The sequence below is a fragment of the Notolepis coatsorum genome (assembly GCF_963971535.1).
Source record: "Notolepis coatsorum genome assembly, chromosome: 10".
Lineage (NCBI taxonomy): Eukaryota > Metazoa > Chordata > Actinopteri > Aulopiformes > Paralepididae > Notolepis > Notolepis coatsorum.
Window position 1 is genome coordinate 86,699,007 of NC_140174.1, and position 19,531 is coordinate 86,718,537.

The following is a 19,531-nucleotide window of genomic DNA, read 5'->3' on the forward strand; positions in this document are numbered from 1 at the left end:
CTAGCACAGTCTCTGGAGCGTAACAGTAAGAAGCATTTTGTATGAAAGTATTCTGTACTTCTGTATGACAACTATTAAAGAAACTTGAAACTTGAACTTGAAACTTAAAATAGCCCTTTACACAAACATTAAATAACAGACCTTTCATTACAATACTATAATAACAGTAGCCACTGCCAGAATAGTGACACATGTATCACGTGTGGTGAGCACACACATGCATGCACAACGAAGACAGAAGATTGCGTTGTCTCAATCATTTTAACTATAAAATTTGCTCAAAGTATGAGCTCACTGACTGAAATTTCCAACAAAAAGCATCAATTGTCAAATAATATTGATCACATTAACTAGACTAGATGTTTGAGGAAATTAGAAAGGGAACAACAACTTAACCCTTGTGTCTGATCAGATTCTTATTTTTTTGATAACTTTGCAGTGATTATGTTTGTAGCCAATGTGGCAAAGGTGTGTAATCTTTGAATTATCTTGGAATTATTTTGACTCTCTCTTTCATAAATTGTTTATTCAACTTCAGCCCCACCACATATTGTTTTTTGTAATGTCAGATTTAACAACTCCTTTTGGAGTGTGCCATCTGCCATTCCATTCGCCGCCTCCATGGTCAATCAGTTGTATCGCCTGGTCCCGCCTCCACCAATCACAAGCGGCAGCACGGCTCCATTGTGTGTGTGTGTGTCCGCGTGAGGGAGAGAGTCAGATAGTTCTCCAACTCTGTGGCAGCCAGTGAAATCCTGGTTGTTCCCCACCCACCTGGTTATCTAAAAACTATCGCGCCGCGCCGCCGCCACAACTAGAAACAATGGCCTGGCAAAAAAAAATAAAAATAATTATAATAAAAAAAAAATATAATTTATAATTTGTGTTACACAGGTGACCTGGCGACTAGTGGCCATTAAAGACACCCCATTGCACGTGTACAGGCACACAGGCGTGGTACGTGCCAAGAATTAGCAGACTGAGAGTTGCCTTCACGTTTGAGCTCTTTAATGCGTTGTCCTCAAGCGGTGAGAGTGCGAGTGGGAGAGGATGGGAGAGGCCAGAGAGGACAGGACAGAGAGGACAGGACAGAGAGGATGGGACAGAGAGGACGGGACAGAGAGGATGGGAGAGGCCAGAGAGGACAGGACAGAGAGGATGGGAGAGGCCAGAGAGGACAGGACAGAGAGGATGGGAGAGAGAGGACGGGCCAGAGAGGACAGGACAGAGAGGATGGGACAGAGAGGATGGGACAGAGAGGACAGGCCAGAGAGGACAGGACAGAGAGGACAGGCCAGAGAGGACAGGCCAGAGAGGATGGGACAGAGAGGACGGGACAGAGAGGACAGGCCAGAGAGGACAGGCCAGAGAGGACGGGACAGAGAGGACGGGACAGAGAGGACGGGACAGAGTGGATGGGACAGAGAGGACGGGACAGAGAGGACGGGACAGAGAGGATGGGACAGAGAGGACAGGACAGAGAGGATGGGAGAGGCCAGAGAGGACAGGCCAGAGAGGACAGGACAGAGAGGACAGGACAGAGAGGATGGGACAGAGAGGACAGAGAGGACAGGACAGAGAGGATGGGACAGAGAGGACAGAGAGGACGGGACTGAGAGGACGGGACAGAGAGGACGGAACAGAGTGGATGGGACAGAGAGGACGGGACAGAGAGGACGGGACAGAGAGGATGGGACAGAGAGGACAGGACAGAGAGGATGGGAGAGGCCAGAGAGGACAGGCCAGAGAGGACGGGACAGAGAGGACAGGACAGAGAGGATGGGACAGAGAGGACGGGACTGAGAGGACGGGACAGAGAGGACGGAACAGAGGACGGGACAGAGAGGATGGGACTGAGAGGACGGGACAGAGATAACAGAGAGGACGGGACAGAGAGGACGGGACAGAGAGGATGGGACTGAGAGGACGGGACAGAGAGGACGGAACAGAGGACGGGACAGAGAGGATGGGACTGAGAGGACGGGACAGAGAGGATGGGACTGAGAGGACGGGACAGAGAGGACGGAACAGAGGACGGGACAGAGAGGACGGAACAGAGGACGGGACAGAGAGGACAGAACAGAGGACAGAACAGAGGACGGGACAGAGAGGATGGGACTGAGAGGACGGGACAGAGATAACAGAGAGGACGGGACAGAGAGGACGGGACAGAGAGGATGGGACTGAGAGGACGGGACAGAGAGGACGGAACAGAGGACGGGACAGAGGACAGAACAGAGGACGGGACAGAGAGGATGGGACTGAGAGGACGGGACAGAGATAACAGAGAGGACGGGACAGAGAGGACGGGACAGGCCAGAGAGGACGGGACAGAGAGGACGGGACAGAGAGGACGGGACAGAGGACGGGACAGAGGACAGGACAGAGAGAACAGAGAGGACAGGACTGAGAGTGCGGGACTGAGAGGCCAGAGAGGACGGGACAGAGAGGACAGAGAGGACGGGACTGAGAGGCCAGAGAGGATGGGACAGAGAGGACGGGACTGAGAGGACAGGACTGAGAGGACAGGACAGATGACAGGCCAGAGAGGACAGGACTGAGAGGACAGGACAGATGACAGGCCAGAGAGGACGGGACTGAGAGGACAGGACTGAGAGGACAGGACTGAGAGGACAGGACTGAGAGGACAGGACTGAGAGGACAGGACTGAGAGGACAGGCCTGAGAGGACATGACTGAGAGGACTGGTAGCTCTCACCGGTATGGCTTGTCATAAAGGCCACTGAGGAGTGGGGGACACTTTTATGAGCGGGCGAGGGCTGTAAAAAGTCTTGTGTTGCCTTCGCCGTAGACAAGAGGGGCTATCTATGTTAATGAACGGACACAGCGGATTAGGAACTTTAGTCACGCATGTCCACCCGAACTATAGGTGAAGGAGCCCTTTCTGTTCACAGACTGGAGGGAAATGAACAGCGGGAGGACAGAGAGGGGAAGGTAAAGAGAAAGAAAGAAATCTAAACAACCTCCACCTCCCTCCCTAGAGGCCAGGATTATTTTCAGCTGCTTGGGACTGGAGGGATTTACGTTTAACCCTAAACTGCTCCAGTTCCTGCCTGGCACCGTCGTCACGTGCTGCATGGTAAAATGCCAAGGTTGCCCTGAAACATGAAATGCCAACACATAATTTGCGTGAATGCCTTCCTGTGCCAGTGTGAATGCCGTTCCTGTGCCAGTGTGAATGCCCTCCTCTGCCAGTGTGAATGCCCTCCTCTGCCAGTGTGAATGCCCTCCTCTGCCAGTGTGAATGCCCTCCTGTGCCAGTGTGAATGCCCTCCTCTGCCAGTGTGAATGCCTTCCTGTGCCAGTGTGAATGGCGCCCTCCTGTGCCAGTGTGAATGCCCTCCTGTGCCAGAGTATCTCAGCCTTCACAGCCCCGTTCCAACTAACCAGCAGAATATAGGCTCGTGAAAACCTTCTATAGCGCACACACGTTTGCGCGCACACTCCAGCGTCTGTCTGTGCAGCCGGGGAGACACGCTGCAGCTCTGCCCACCGAGAGACCCGAGAAGTGTGTAGTCACCCCGACCGCGTGATAAGAGATCTCTGGCTGCAGCCTGTGCTGCTCGCACTGCCAGGTGTTTGGCTTGGAGCAGGACGGCAGCCGTGTGGTTATACTGGCTGCTTGCACTGTGTAACCCTGCAGCTCCCACGTCCGTGGGCAGAGGGAGGTTACAGCAACCCCAGCTATGTCCCTGCAGCCTGACCGCCCCTGGGCACTGCACGACCAAGGCTCTGGAAGCAGGGGGGGGGGGCAGAAGGGACGGAGACCACTGTTTCTGATGATGACAACACACCACTCTCATGGACCTCACTTTATGTTTAGAGGTGTTATAAAAGTAGCATTATAAAAGTGCATAATGGTCACTTTGCACGTCGTTGTGTGGAATGGCTAAAGCATGATGTGTGAACCTAATAGTCCCTAAATTAGATTATTCCAACCGTGATTGAAACCATGCACTGACGTGAATCCCAAATAGGATACAGTTTAATCTTGTGCAGTGAGTCCACTCCTTCCCGGCGTAATTTAATGATTTCAGATTGGACTTCTGCCATCCCATGGCGGTTCATTGCTGATAATTAATTTACAACAGATGCAATGCTGCGTAATGTGCTGCAAGCGTGCATTGAGAGCGGTGAAAGGTTGAAACGGGGCAGGGTGAGAGGAGTCGCAGGCAGTGCTTTTAAAAAGACTCGAGGTGCCTATAAAACTAGTTTCATGCCCATTGTGTGAGGCTCGACTTGAAATGCGCACAGACGGAGGGAGGCAGAGCCGATAGAGAACAAACAGACACAATATACCCAGTGGCTTGACGTGCGGCTGTCTGTCGGATCCCTGTCCACTCTTGGGGAAGTCGGTAGTTTTTTTCTCCCCCTGCACCTAACGGCGATATTTTCCCTGTCGTCGGTATAGAGATTTAGCTAGTTGTATCAAATTGAATAATCCGACTGTCTAAAGTGTTTTGATTGTTGTTTTCTACAGTTTACGCATGTGTGTGTGTGCTACTTAAGATGATGGGATGCGTGTCTTCTCAGTAACCCACCAGCAGCCTAGTCTTTGACGCATATTTTCCCCGAGCTGGGCGCATTATTATTAATAACCGGCTGCTTTCCAATTGGGGTAAAGCGTATATTAGAAACTTTTCAGCCAGTACTTTTTGACGCCACGGAAATGGGACTCTGTCAAAGGGAATGTGTGTCCGTGCTTTACCGAAAAAGTTTCCGTTGGATTGTGCTGCTGTTGTGGCTGACCACCTCTGCTGACGGGACCTGGAGAACCGGGCTTTACAAGACGACCTATTCAACCGGGACCCAGCTGAACAGAGAGCAGGCGTCTCACCAGTCAATTTATCAGAAAAGGTACGTTTTGTATCGCCGGACCAAACCAAGGGCATGTGTATGGGTATCTATCTCCGTGTCATTGCGCACAGCATGCCTCTTCGACTAACTCGATTAAGTTCAAGTTTTGTTTTATTTGTCACATACATTACAGTGAAATGCTTGGTTCTGTATGAGCCCCCTGAGACTGCAACATACAGTAAAAAGAATAAAGACCAAACACTATACAAAATATACAATATACAAACTAAAGTACAATCTATAAAGTATAACAAATTACGTGCTTTTTAACCTCTGTGTGATATCTTTTTGTCTATTTGCATTCATTCAAAAAAAAATTATGTTTATTTTCAACGCCTATTATATCCACCTATAAAGACAACCCCCCCACTTTTTTTTTTTTTTTATAAGTATGTTTCAATTAATGACATTCCGAGTCTCTCCCATCGCCATCCATTAGGTCTTATTGTCTTCCTGACAGTCGGGTTCCTTTTTCCTGTTCAGTCAGCAGACTTGTCTCGGCTCACTCCCCCTTCTCATTGTTGTCCTCCTCTCTCTGTCTCTGTCCCTCTGTGTGGCCCTTCGGCGGCTCCCCGGTAGCGGGACTGTCTCTGTGCTCCAGCCGGCACCTCTCGGCTCCAAACATCTGCCGTTCCTCCGCGCAGTTGTGAGCGAGGTTCTTGAAGATCTAAACAGACTTCTCAGAGGATCCGAAACTAAGCTCCGAGCAAGACAGACACTGACAAACCACCATCGTTAGTCGTCCTCGAATTTGACACCATAAATCCAGCTCTTATGCGGATTTAAGTAGCGATGACAGACAGGACAGGTCTAGGGAACGGGGAGCAATGATTTTTACATGTGCAATAAAAAGTATATCTGAATAGAGGTTGCAGGAGGAACGAAAGGGCAGGTGAAAGACTGGGGGCACGGAATGGTCAGGTGTAATATCAGAAAGCATGTTTTGTTTAGTTTAGCTTTTCTCTGCTATGCAGCTCAAAGTGATCTGTGGTGGTTTTGTTGATGAGGGTGGAACTGAGAGAGAACCGGTTAGACTAAACACCAGCTCTGCTCTCCTCCTGGTCAAACTTCAAGTGTTTTCTCTCAGAGTCTAGTCACCGCTTGATGATGAGGTGACATTCCCTGTTCAATAAATATTTATGCTGTCAGGTTATAAGAGAGAGAGTGTTTGTGTGTGTGTGGGGGGGGGTTGGCTGAAGAGGCCCTTGTTGTTGGGTGAAGCCTATCGCGGGCGTGTCCACTGTCCAGGTGGCTCGGAGAGGGGTCTCGGCCTCGGTCTACTAGCTTGCTTACCCCACCTCCCCTGTCACTCATTGGCAGAGGTTGGTGGACGTGTTTACTAAACATGTGCAGCTGTGGGCCTCCGCCGCATCTGGGGCTTGTTTTAAGATGAGGAGATTAGTTTACAGTTTACTCGGTTAGCTGCTGTTTGAAAGTCGTGGCGGGGGAACCAGATGGACGGACGGACGGAGAGCCTTTGTCAGACCCCCATCATGGTGGGGTCAGTGGGTTTGAGGTGACATTAGAAAAGCCGTAGGCTATAGGTCTCAGTCCACCTGCTGTGTCTGGCCTGATCCACGAAGCCAGGCATGTTTATGACGTGTCAACAAAGCCACAGTGGCAATAGCATTTTATAGGACGGAGGGTCCCTCACAAGGCAGGGACCGTGAACGGTTTGACATTCCTAAGTCACCGCGCGACCGTAACGACTGTCAACTCTGCAGGCAGCGAGCTCAAGGTCAAGGGGATTTAGGCACAGCGGGGGGGGGGGGGGGGGGCTAAGATGGGGTTCGGTATGAAGTACAGTACAACGAAAAATAAGTTTGGCCTCCAAGCAGAGTACAAATGTACAGTACAACAACAATATACAATGTACTGACTGAGTGTAGTGCTAATCAGATACAGAGTTGTAGTATGTACAGTGATGCAGGCGTAAATACAGTATGTTAGTAGTCATACTATCCAGCAGTGTAACTAGTAAGAGTAGGATATGTACAGATATAGATATAGTATCTACAGATATGTAAAGGGAATATGTCCAGGTAAATACAGACAGGTGTACTGTGGATAGGTATATATGTGGTGAGAATAAATATATATATGTATATGTATATGTATATATATATATATATATATATATATATATATATATATATATATATATATATATATATATATATATATATATATATATATATATATATATATACATATATATATATATATATATATATATATATATATATATATATATATATGGTATATACAGCATTTGTACATGCTATCATTTGTACATGCTATCATACAGAGCATACTTTTCTATGGTAGGTAGTACTGGTCACAGAATAACAACACCTCCATACAATGATTACCTCAACAGAAGGGGGGGGGGGGGGGGGGAGTTAGGAGTCAGACAGGCCCTCTATGGTTTAGCCAGTACAGGATTTATTCACCCATGTCCTCTTTAATGACTGTACGAGCCAGGCAGAGTGAAGGGTTAAGAGGGTAGCTGCTACTGTGTTTCCTGTCTTTTCTGGCCGCCTCTGCTCCTCCTGTGGTTGTCTAGTCATGGTCTGACAGGCCGCCGGAGGCCCTCGCGGGACCCCTCGCTCCTCATCCATCACCACCTTGCCCTAACCTCACCCGTATGTGCGCTCCTGTACCCATGGGAACGGAGACGACTGGGGCGCTCCAGTGTTACGATTCCATGATTGTGTAACTCCAATGAGAATTTGTATTAGAATGTATATACATAACATAGAAAATGTATATCCCGGACCGTATTTTATTCTTAGTCTTATTTTTATTTTTATTCGTGACTTTTGTTTTCGACTACCTAAATGTTTACTGTTTACTGTGAGTGATCTGTAGTGCCAAATTTGCCTCGGGATGAATAAAGTATTCCTATTCTATTCTAATCCCACCAAATAGGGCTGTGCGATCACAATCATCATTTGGATATCGATATATATCTGTTCTTGTATGCAAAATCACAAGGTAAATAATGCAATTGCTGTTCATCACATTGAACCACTTCGATCATATGAACTGTGATATCAAACCAAAATCAGGTAACTTATTTTCAAATATATCCCCTCAAATATTGAAAATCTTTTTTTCTTTGACTTGATATGTGGTTGTCATCGTTCATTTAGATCAGGGCCCTGTTTCTTGTACGTGGTTCAACTAAGTCGATCAAGATGTCATTATCCAGCTTCAGTTAACCCGATGTTTGAAGCCGGGATTTTCCTGTTCCACGAAGGTGGATTCAGTCTCGTTAACTCAAGCCAGACTTGCGACTCAGGCTAAATGCGCGCGGCCGCTTTAGGTGAAAAGCCAGCACGTATCGATGGCAGAGATCCTGATTCTCTAACGGCATTGATTGATTAATTGATTTAAGACTTTATTGACAGATTGCAATACAGCTCAATCGCCTCGCCGACAAGTTAAATGCGTTATCTATAGGCTAATTTTAAGTCCCTCATTACCTCAATCAATCAGATTATATTTCTTTAAACTTGCCTGCTGGATTGAATAATCAAATGAGATCTTGCTAGCGAAAATAATTAGTTAACTGTTATACAGAATTACGATACGGCTCTCTTACCCATTGATTGATGTATAGTCAATCTTTAACTTATCTCCAATGTGGTCTAACGGGTTGTTCTTTTGACTTTCACACAGACGACCGGGGTTCGAGACCCTAGTCGTCTCCGTCTTTTTGCAATATAGGAATAATTCAATTTGGTGCACGTTGAGAGCTATATAAAGAATGACATCCTCAATGCATGTAGATTTATAATATTTTAACTTAAAACCAGGCTACTTTGGCGTATAATCATTAATATTATATTCAAAAAAATCATATTGGAAACACCGGGTTTTGAACCCCGGTCGCTGGGTTGGCAGGCTTGAGCACTACCGCTGCACCACTGTGCCAGATGAGATAAATTCATTGTTTATACATTAATGAACGAGAGACCCGTGTTTAGAATATCCTTTGTTTTGAATGAAGTTTATCTCTTTATCCTCATTCATTAATGTGACGTCAACGGCTCATTCAATTTCTCAAATCCGTCAAACAGCGCATCTCATCAGACATCTTAATCCCAGTTACAATTAAAATAACCACATAATGTGTACATCGCACGAGCGGGCGCCACCGTCGCCACGGTATATATAACGTGCATTATTTAGGACAAAGTGAATTTAGTATCAGCATTTTGGGTCTATTTTACATTTCAAAAGCCCCCTCTGGAAGAATGGAGCACAAAAACGTAATTCAGAATGGTATAATGCAGATCGTAGACTGTGGGAATAGTTTCAGGAAACGGGCTGTCACTTCTTTGCGGGGGCGTGGCGATGGGTCAGGCTAACTTGAACTTAAACTCTGCTTTCGACCAGGCTCAAACTTTTGGATCTGTTGTCATGGTGATTTGGAAAATCCACGTACAGGGAACCGGAAAGTCCGGCTAACTCAGTTATCCAGTTAAAGTTATCCGGCTAACTCAGTTATCCAGGTACAAGAAACAGGGCCCAGGGGTGGGCAACTTTGTATATGGTGAGGGCCACAAAATGTCCACAATCAATCTGGGGGGCCGCATTGTTTATCGGCAGTCCCGCCAGTAGTACCCCATCACTCAAATAGCCCTAATAGTCACAAGGTATATAAACAATTATAATTTGTTGTAACTTTGTTTTTATTCCATTTCAAATGCATTTAGTAATGCAATTTCAACTTTATGAATTTATAAACAGCTGAATTTAAAAGTATTGCTGTGTAACCCCAAATATATACAAAAATGATCAATTATAATTAAGGCTTCTAATAAAATAAATGTATGAACTTAAAGCCCACTGCTCAACAACCACAAAGCAGCATTCCTGCTGCATTTCACTACAACAGTAAATCAAAAGTGCAATAATAAATGATTTTGTTAAATGTATAAACTTTTATCCTGCTACTAAACAAAACATTATAACACATGTTATGGATATGAAGCACTCAGGAATGTTTTGTTTAGTAGCAGGATAAAAGTGTATACATTTAACAAAATCATTTATTATTGCACTTTTGATTTACTGTTGTAGTGAAATGCAGCAGGAATGCTGCTTTGTGTTTGTGTTATTAGTGTTATCTGAACACTACAAAAGTAAACAAGTAAAGTGCAAGTAAAGTAAAGTGCAATACTACATGCCTCCCATTGACCCTTTATCAAACTGGCATGACATTCACCCTCGCCCCACAGTGGGTCAATAATGGTTATAATAATAATAATAATAATAATAATAATAATAATAATAATAATAATAATAATAATAATAATAATAATAATAATAATAATAATAATAATAATAATAATAATAATAATAATAATTAATTAATAATAATAATAATAATAATAATAATAATAATAATAATAATAATAATAATGGTCCCCTCTCTACACCTCTCCATCATCCCCCCCCCCCTCTCTACATCTCTTCATCATCTCTTCCCCCCTCTCTACACCTCTTCATCATCTCCTTCCCCCCCTCTACACCTCTTCATCATCTCCTCCTCCCCCCTGTCTTTAATTGAGACACTTGTGGTCTCTCCATTTGGCGCACAATAGCAGGAATGTCAACTTCAATGTTTGTGCATGCAATCTGCATCAGATGAAATAATGTTTCATCCGACAGCCTGTTTCTCTCCTTTGACTTGATGTGCTTCATGTTTGAGAAATTGCTCTCACATATGTATGTGCTCCCAAACATACTGGCCATAGAGAGGGCAAAGTCCCTGAGGAGTGGGAAGCGGGGCTCAGGTAGCAGTTTCCAAAACGAAATTCCCCTCTCATTTCTCTTTGCTTGAAAAAAAGGATCTGACTGTAGCTCGCACAGTTCAAGCTGCAACGGTGGGGGCTGCTCTGACACTGTAGCGGTGAGGGGGCCGGCAAACAGCGCTATCCGTGACGCGTGTAGCTTAATCCCAGCGGAAGAGTGCGTTGCGTTTCTCTGATTGGCCATGATGCCCATGTGACCGCGGCAGCGCGAGAGAGCGGCAGTGCGGAAATAGGCTGCATCCTCCACGTCAAGAAAGATAGACAGGCATTCTCTGTGACAAACCCTAACCTTAACCAACTCCGAAATAATGCCTAACCTTAACCCTCCCTAACCTTAACTTAACCCTAACCTTAACCAACTCCGAAATAATGCCTAACCTTAACTTAACCCTAACCTTAACCAACTCCGAAAGAATGCCTAACCTTAACCCTCCCTAACCTTAACTTAACCCTAACCTTAACCAACTCCGAAATAATGCCTAACCTTAACTTAACCCTAACCTTAACCAACTCCGAAAGAATGCCTAAACTTAACCAGCGGAAGAATGCACGTTTATAGCGAGAGATGATACCTGTAAAAAAAAAAAAAAAAAAAAAATTGAAGTGATTTAAACTTGTGACCAACCGCACCGCAGGCTCCACAGCACGGCGGCATACCAGTTGAGCTAAGCGTCGAATGAAAAACATTGGGGATTACGGCTACATAATGCCGCAAGCTCTGCTGCTCCGCTCCGCGGCAGAGCTCTGCTCTGCGGCTGCCGCGCTGCCGCGGGGCGTGTCGCAGCCAATCAGGGAAAACGCGGAAGCGTGTGGCTCCAATTAATGAATAGGCATCCGTTACTGCATGCCGTTGAAATCTTCAAACCGATCATTGAATTGCATTTGCTCCTGTACTTTCCGACGGCTCAGCCATCGGATTTCTGTGTGTAGCTGCAAGTCGCCATAATCAGTGTCCATCTCTTCCAAAAAGGAGACAAACTTTCTATGGTTTAGTGACCTGTTGCCTCCACGAATTAGATTGGTAACCTTGGTAACCAAATCCATAACATGGCTGTAGTAGTCAAGCTTCTTGGCACAGAGAGCCTCCTAAATATATCAGATAAAAAAAAAGAAAAACGATTTAACGACTCTCGCATATAATTTGACTACACTCGACTCGCATTGGTCATTATAGTGACCCACAATAGATGGAAATTATGTTAGCGAACTTACCTGATGTATAATGCAGTGCAGCATTGGACACTCAACGCCACTCTGCCTTAGAAGCCCGGCGAATCCTGTGCGTTTTCCTTTCATTGCCGGTGCTCCATCGGTAACAACAGCCGACAGTTTATCAAAACCCCCATATTGCTGCACGGCACTTTCAACAGCGTTTCATATGTCCACACTAGGGCTGACCCCTATTAGTCAAATAGTCGACTAATCAATCGAAAGGAGCCATAGTCGACTGCCAACTCTTCTTAGTCGAATACAATACAAAAAAATAAAAAAATTAAAAAAATTAAAAAATTATATAATTATTTTTTATTTTTTTTTAATATTGGCCTGGGGCCGCATGGAACGTCGGTGAGGGCCGCATGCGGCCCGCGGGCCGCCAGTTGCCCCTCCCTGATTTAGATGACATAATTATTAGAGTTGTTCCGATACCGATACTAGTATCGGAAATGCCGCCGATACTGCCTAAAATGCTAGTATCGGTATCGGCGAGTACACGTAAATTCTAGCCTCCGATCCCATGATGTAATTTATCTCCTGCCGAGTCCTGCGGAGAGTGAGGATTATAAAATGAACATGTTTTAAAGTGTGATGCTGTGTCATTTTAACAGCAGATACACTTTCTTAAATTCCATTGTCCCCGACAGTGCGGTGTGACGGGGAGCTCGGACGGGAATCGGGATGTGTTTGGCTGGTGTTATGATAGCATTAGCTGGAAAGATAGCTAGTTGGAACAACATCCGCTTTTAACGTTACATCAAATCAGATGATCGCCTGTCCTTTCTCCAGGACCTAACACTGTCCGTGACCGTCTATCAACAATAATGCACCCACGGTGAATTGTATTTAAGTTAAGTAGCTACGGACTAGCGTTAGCTGACTATTACTAACGTTATCTTAATGTCGATGCGGGAAGGCGAGCTAGGTCAGTTAGCTTAGCTTGATAACGTTACCGTGTCTAAAGTTGGTGCTATTCACATAATCCAGCAATAATGGCTGCAGACCTGCAAGCAAAGTACAGCAAGTGCCAAAGGATAAGAGTCTGAGGCGGAGTTTCAAAAGAGAATGTTGAATATTTATTTTGCATCAAAAATCACAACATGAACGTCTGCCACTAGCTTACAGACTGAATAGGGTATATCTGCAGAGCCACTGAGTAGCGAGTGCAACACCGTTTAATGTCCGTGTGGATCATTGGAGTAGGGTATATCTGCAGTGCTGCAGCCCATACTCATTGATTAATGATACTAATACAAATCTATACAATCACCTGTTGTTGAATAAATACCATACGTTCTAGTTATTACTAAAAAAACAGTATAACAGTATCTGAAAAAAAAAAAAAAAAAAAAAAGTATAATTTATATAAAAAATTTTTAATTTTTTTTTTATGCACTGGTATCGGATAAATATCGGTATCGGCCGATACCCAAAGCTTAGGTATCGGAATCGGATCGGAAAGGGAAAAATGGTATCGGAACATCTCTAATAATTATAAGCAAAGATATCAGTGATATGATCCCGATACGATATGATAAATGATAATATTGAATTATCGCCCAACCCTGCCACCAAATATCTTATCCATGGGCCCTCAGTATTTATTTTTTTATTTATTTTTATTTATTTATTTTTTTAGCGTTTATCGCTAATCGAACTCGTGTCCCCCAGATCCGTGACGAGCACGGTTTTCCCCGACGCAGAAATAGCGCCGAGATATGCGGTGAGCTACGGGAGCTCCCCTGGGCCCTCAGTATTAATGAACATTCATGATGTCTCCTCCAAATATTTAATTGTGTACCAATGCATCGCTGCATAGGTAATGAAAAGGTGGATTTTGTCAGTGTAACAAGGGTGCCTTTTCTAGTTTAGAACTGATAACACTGCAAAACAAAATACAGCTAATTTGGTTCAGACAAGCACTTATGTGTCCATAAAGTTACCGCCCCACAGCTCCAAATTGCTTTAGTTTGAATTGTTTTGAGTTTTTTGGTTTCTAGCTTTTGGAAATACATCTTCCTGTTCATGAATTCTAATTGGGCTGCATTAGACTCCATTTGAGTGGAGTTGCATTAGAAATTAAAATAGAATATGAAAATAGAATACCCAAATCCCTTTTGCCCTTTTGTTCCCTGAAATATCATCTGAAGTGTCATTTTCACTTCAAACCACATACAGTTTGGACAGAAAAATAGGCACATATATCCAACCTCACACAGACACAAACCTACCCAACCTCACACAGACACAAACCTACCCAACCTCACACAGACACAAACCTACCCAACCTCACACAGACACAAACATACCCAACCTCACACAGACACAAACACACCCAACCTCACACAGACACAAACATACCCAACCTCACACAGACACAAACCTACCCAACCTCACACAGACACAAACATACCCAACCTCACACAGACACAAACACACCCAACCTCACACAGACTCAAACACACCCAACCTCACACAGACACAAACATACCCAACCTCACACAGACACAAACCTACCCAACCTCACACAGACACAAACCTACCCAACCTCACTCAGACACAAACCTACCCAACCTCACACAGACACAAACATACCCAACCTCACACAGACACAAACACACCCAACCTCACTCAGACACAAACATACCCAACCTCACACAGACACAAACCTACCCAACCTCACACAGACACAAACACACCCAACCTCACACAGACACAAACACACCCAACCTCACACAAACACAAACCTACCCAACCTCACACAAACACAAACCTACCCAACCTCACTCAGACACAAACCTACCCAACCTCACTCAGACACAAACACACCCAACCTCACACAAACATACACAACCTCACACAAACACACACAACCTCACACAGACACACACAAGGATTGCAGGTGTTCCAGGCCCACATGTTGAAAACCTGTCCTCCAGTTCAGCACCGGACGAGGGTTCTCTGGGTTTACCCGTGGCTGCTGCTGTATGAGGATCACTTAGCCAAACCCCTTAAGGCCTTGGGTGCTTTGATGATCTCTAGATGTTTTCTTTATGAGTTCACTGACCCAGAGTGAGGACGTATATCCGGTATGAAGAGCCCCGTTGGCCAAGTCTACTAGGAGAGCTCTGTCCCTCCTCTCTCTCTCTCACCATCCACAGACATGTCCTTTGAACCCGACCCAACCCAGAGCACAGCGGGCCGCCCACGATATCCTCCATTTAGGCTCTTATTCAACAGCACTGTGATGGTGAGGAAATAGAATTCGGACAAACCATACTGATATTATTACTTATCTCTCCTTTTCTTATGCTTGTTTTTGTTCTCGTCGTGCTCCTGTGCCCTTTTCCTTACTTGCAAATTGTGCTGCACTCTCTTTCACGTCTTTTCTGTCACATCGTACAGAAGAGAGGTTCAATCTTTTGCGCTTTATTGTGTGTCATTGTGTCCAATGATAGCTCTGACTCTCGGCAGCTGCAGATTATAACTCATGGAATGTCTTATCCTTCTGTCTTCATTAATGTCACTGTTTCTCTCGCTCTCGCTCTCTCTCTCTCTCTGGCCCTGTTCAGACTTGGCAACAAAATGTGACTTGGGTCAGGTGATCCGGTCACAAGCGGTCAGGTCTAACTGCAGGCGTGACTGCACCCAAGATGCATCGAGGATCCGATCGCTCAGAACTAGGGATGCTCGATATTGGCTTTTTTACCGATACCGATATTCCGATATTGTCCAACTCTTAATTTCCGATACCGATATCAACCGATACCGATATATGCAGGGTTTCCCACCCCAAAAAACGGAATAATTTCAGGTAACTAATAATTTCACTGGATATATATATAACAAATATTGTTATTGTTTTTTCTTTTTTTAAACCGATACCGATATTTTCCGATATCACATTTTACTGCCGATATCGGCCGATAATATCGGTCGGCCGATAATATCGGACAGCCCTACTCAGAACCCATTTGGAGGTGACCCGGGGGGGTCGCATATGGCCACGTAGAGCATGCGCATGCGGTGTACACGAACGCGCCCTGGGCCACATCGAAGGACCGCCTATAGTCAACTGTGTGTCATGTCCTCTGGGGTCTTGCGGCTATTAACCTTTTTCTGTATAATTCTATGCTGTGAACACGGAGACGGAGAAAGCATCTGCTCTCCCTCTCTTCCTCTTTTTCTCATCTCCACTTGGTTCTCAAATTGCACAAGCTGGCTCTATCCGTGTTGTCAAAACGCCCATAGGCTATATCGGGCTGTCATTTCCACCAAAAAATCAAGTTTGAATGAATCCAAGTATATATATATTTCTTTTTTTCCCCTCCGTTTCTTTTATACTGTTAACCCTTTCACTACCACACTACCTTTTGTAAGGTAAGGGTTAACCTTCTGTAGTGTGGTAGTGAACGTGTTAACCCTTTGTACTGTGGTAGTGAAAGGGTTAACCTGTAGTGTGATAGTGACGGTATTAACCCTTTGTAGTGTGGTAGTGAAGGGGTTAACCTCCTGTAGTGTGGTAGTGACAGTGTTAACCCTTTGTAGTGTGGTAGTGAAAGGGTTAACCTGTAGTGTGGTAGTGACAGTGTTAACCCTTTGTAGTGTGGTAGTGAAAGGGTTAACCTTCTGTAGTGTGGTAGTGACAGTGGGAGTATGGAATGAATACGCAAGTGCGATGTGATTTTTATGAGATAGGCCTAATCAGCTGTCATCGCCGCAAACCCCCGGCGGTTGTCCTTCTGTTGCTTGGAAATTTCACAACTTCTCCCCCGAAGTTCTGTATTGTTATAGAGTCAAATAACAAGTGGATAGTCCCATATCAAGACGAACAGTGCAACATAATGAAAATCATAAATGCCACTCCATGGATGGGGGAGCATTTGAAAAGTTGTGTAGTCTCTCTAAACAAAAGGGATTTCATATAAATAAATAAATGTAATAGATTGTAATGGAAACACACGTTGTGCATCTTTAGTGATGTCGTGTAGTGAAGTGTTTATTTGCACACTGAGCAGGGAAGCAAGATCCCATCACAAGTGGTCACATGTGGAGACACATTCTGACGGCAGGTGTGAACTAACGTCCGTCTCAGCTGAATCTTGACACATGGATGTATCTGCATACAAAATACAGGGTCTCTCTCTCTCTCTCTCTCTCTCTCTCTCTCTCTCTCTCTCTCTCTCTCTCACACACTCATTTGCTGTTGTACCACATTTATCTCATGTCTCTTCCTTGTGTCCTGGGATCCACAGTCTCTCTTTCCCATGGGAAGCCTCCTTGTGTGACCTCTATGGTAAAATAACCTTATTGTCCTGCCTCTTCTCCTCTCCTCTCCTCTCCTCTCTCTCCTCTCATCTCCTCTCCTCTCCTCTCCTCTCTCTCCTCTCCTCTCCTCTCCTCTCCTCTCCTCTCCTCTCCTCTCCTCTCCTCTCCCTCTCCTCTCCTCTCCTCTCCTCTCCTTCTCCTTTCATCTCCTCTTCTTTCCTCTCCTCTCCTCTCCTTCTCTACTCTACTCTCTTCTCCTCCTCTCCTCTCCTCTCCTCTCTTTCTCTCCTCTCCTCTCCTCTCTCCTCTCCTCTCCTCTCCTCTCCTCTCCTCTCACCCTCTCCTCTCTGGCCAAATGCCACATCTGCCTTTGTCCCTTGTTCTCCTCAAGTATTTTTTCCCCACACAGCCGGAAATCTCGAGAAATTCCTACTGATTTTGAGCATACAGCTTTTTATTTATTTTAACTATCTACCCTCCTCCTGGTTAGGGTGAAGTGGGGTTGGCAGAGAGTCATTTAGAGTCAGAGAGGGAAGCAGAAGCAGGAGCCACAGCGGGGAGTCAGAGTACAACCTGGATGCTGTCAAGGCTAATAATATGTAAACTAAGTCACCAGTTAGCCATCCAGTGGTGCATTGGTGGAGTGTTCGGGGACCAAACGGATGGAAATGCGGCCAAATTGTAACCGTGCACCAACACGTTTGACACGACACGACGAGTGACGTCTTTAGTGGACATCTCCTCCACTCTTTGACTAGCGGCCTCTCTCCCTCTCTGTCCACCTCAGATACCCTGGCGGATTTTAGCTTCCGCCCTCCCTTTGCAGCCTGTTGCTGAAAGTCTAACTCAATCACAGCCTGATCAGGAAAGACACAGCTGCGCCGCAGGCGGCAACGAAGGGGACAGTGAGTGACAACAACCCTGTGAAAGATTTTTCAGTTTCATGAACTCTCCATCAGCATAACTATTTTTGGGGTACAGCACGCTTCGGGTCCCCCAGTACGCTTTACTGTCTTGGCATCCATGGTGGTGGTGGGAGGGAGGGGGTTGGGGGGAGGGCGGGGGCATTATGGGCCAAAAAGCTGTGATTTTTCCATCCCCCAAGGATTAAGAAAGTCTACCCCCCCCCCCCTGCGCGCCGCCGCCTCCAACTATTGGCTGTGATATGTATGACTGCTAGAGAGATGGCGGATGATTTATTTGGTTTGGATCCAGGACTCTGTGGGAGTATGCTGTGTTTGGAGAGGGACCCGATACTCACAGAGGGCCCGCTTGTTGGTGCCATTGCCAGGGCGACGGCATGGTGCCGGTGGGTTTCACACTTCACAACACGACGGACACCTCCGGGGGGAGAGGAAGGTGTGGACTATGAAGTGGTTGAAAACGGAACGTGTCAGTACATTAAGCACCTGTGTGTGCGTGCGTGTGTGCGTGTGTGTGTGTGTGCGTGTGTGTGTGTGTGTGTGTGCTCTAAAGCCACACAAGTCAATGGGCCCATTATGATCAGTCCTAGTCAGACTAGGGAAATACGTGGGTGATTCCAGCTCTGGTCCTCTAGTCTAAATCACACTGTTATACAACATGCGACGTGCTTTGTTAGTTATTCCTCTGTCCCTTGGCCGATGATGGATCAAAGACGGTAACCTCACCTTTTATTTATTTTTTTAAATCTCCCCCCCCCTCATTTTTCCTCCGTTTTTCTCCCATCCCAATGTTAGTCGTTATGCCAATTCCCAATCCCCTTCCTGGTCGCTGCGCACTCTACCCGCTACAGTCGGTCTGGGAGAGTGGAGGCTATCACATGCTTCCTCCGACACATGTGTAGCCAATCAACCGCTTCTTTTCACCTGGCAGCGCGGACTCTCACTGAGAGGGTGTAACGTGTGGAAGGATCACACTACCCCCCCTTAGATCCTAGATCCATTTCCTCGCTGAGCAGGCGCCCCGACCGAACTGTAGGAGTCGCTGTTTACAACGACCAGGACCCACCCACCGGCTTTCCCACCTTCTAACACTGCCAATTGTGTTAGTACGACGGCCGGCCAAGCCGGAAGCAACGCCGAGAGCTGGGCTCGATACCAGTATCTCCTGTAAGCTCACCTTCTGATCTCCCCTGTAAATGGAGGACAATTATTATCAGCTTCATCATCTACCGTGTATTGTTGTTGTGTCAATCCATTGATTGATTGATTGAAAAGTTTATTAACAGATTGCAGAATGGGTACAGTACAGCTCAATACAATTGTTAAGGGGATGCAGACCATGAATGAATGAATGAAAACTTTATTAACAGATTGCAGAATGGGTACAGTACAGTACAGCTCAATACATACAATTGTTAAGGGG

General features: G+C 45.7%; 1 protein-coding gene across 1 annotated transcript in view; it reads left to right on the forward strand.

Annotated features, from left to right (window-relative positions):
• Window positions 1–19,531, forward strand: part of emid1 (EMI domain containing 1) — a gene marked incomplete at its 5' end in the record, with an annotated part of 178,656 nt that overhangs the window by 37,430 nt on the left and 121,695 nt on the right. The gene's annotated exons all lie outside the window — the stretch shown is intronic.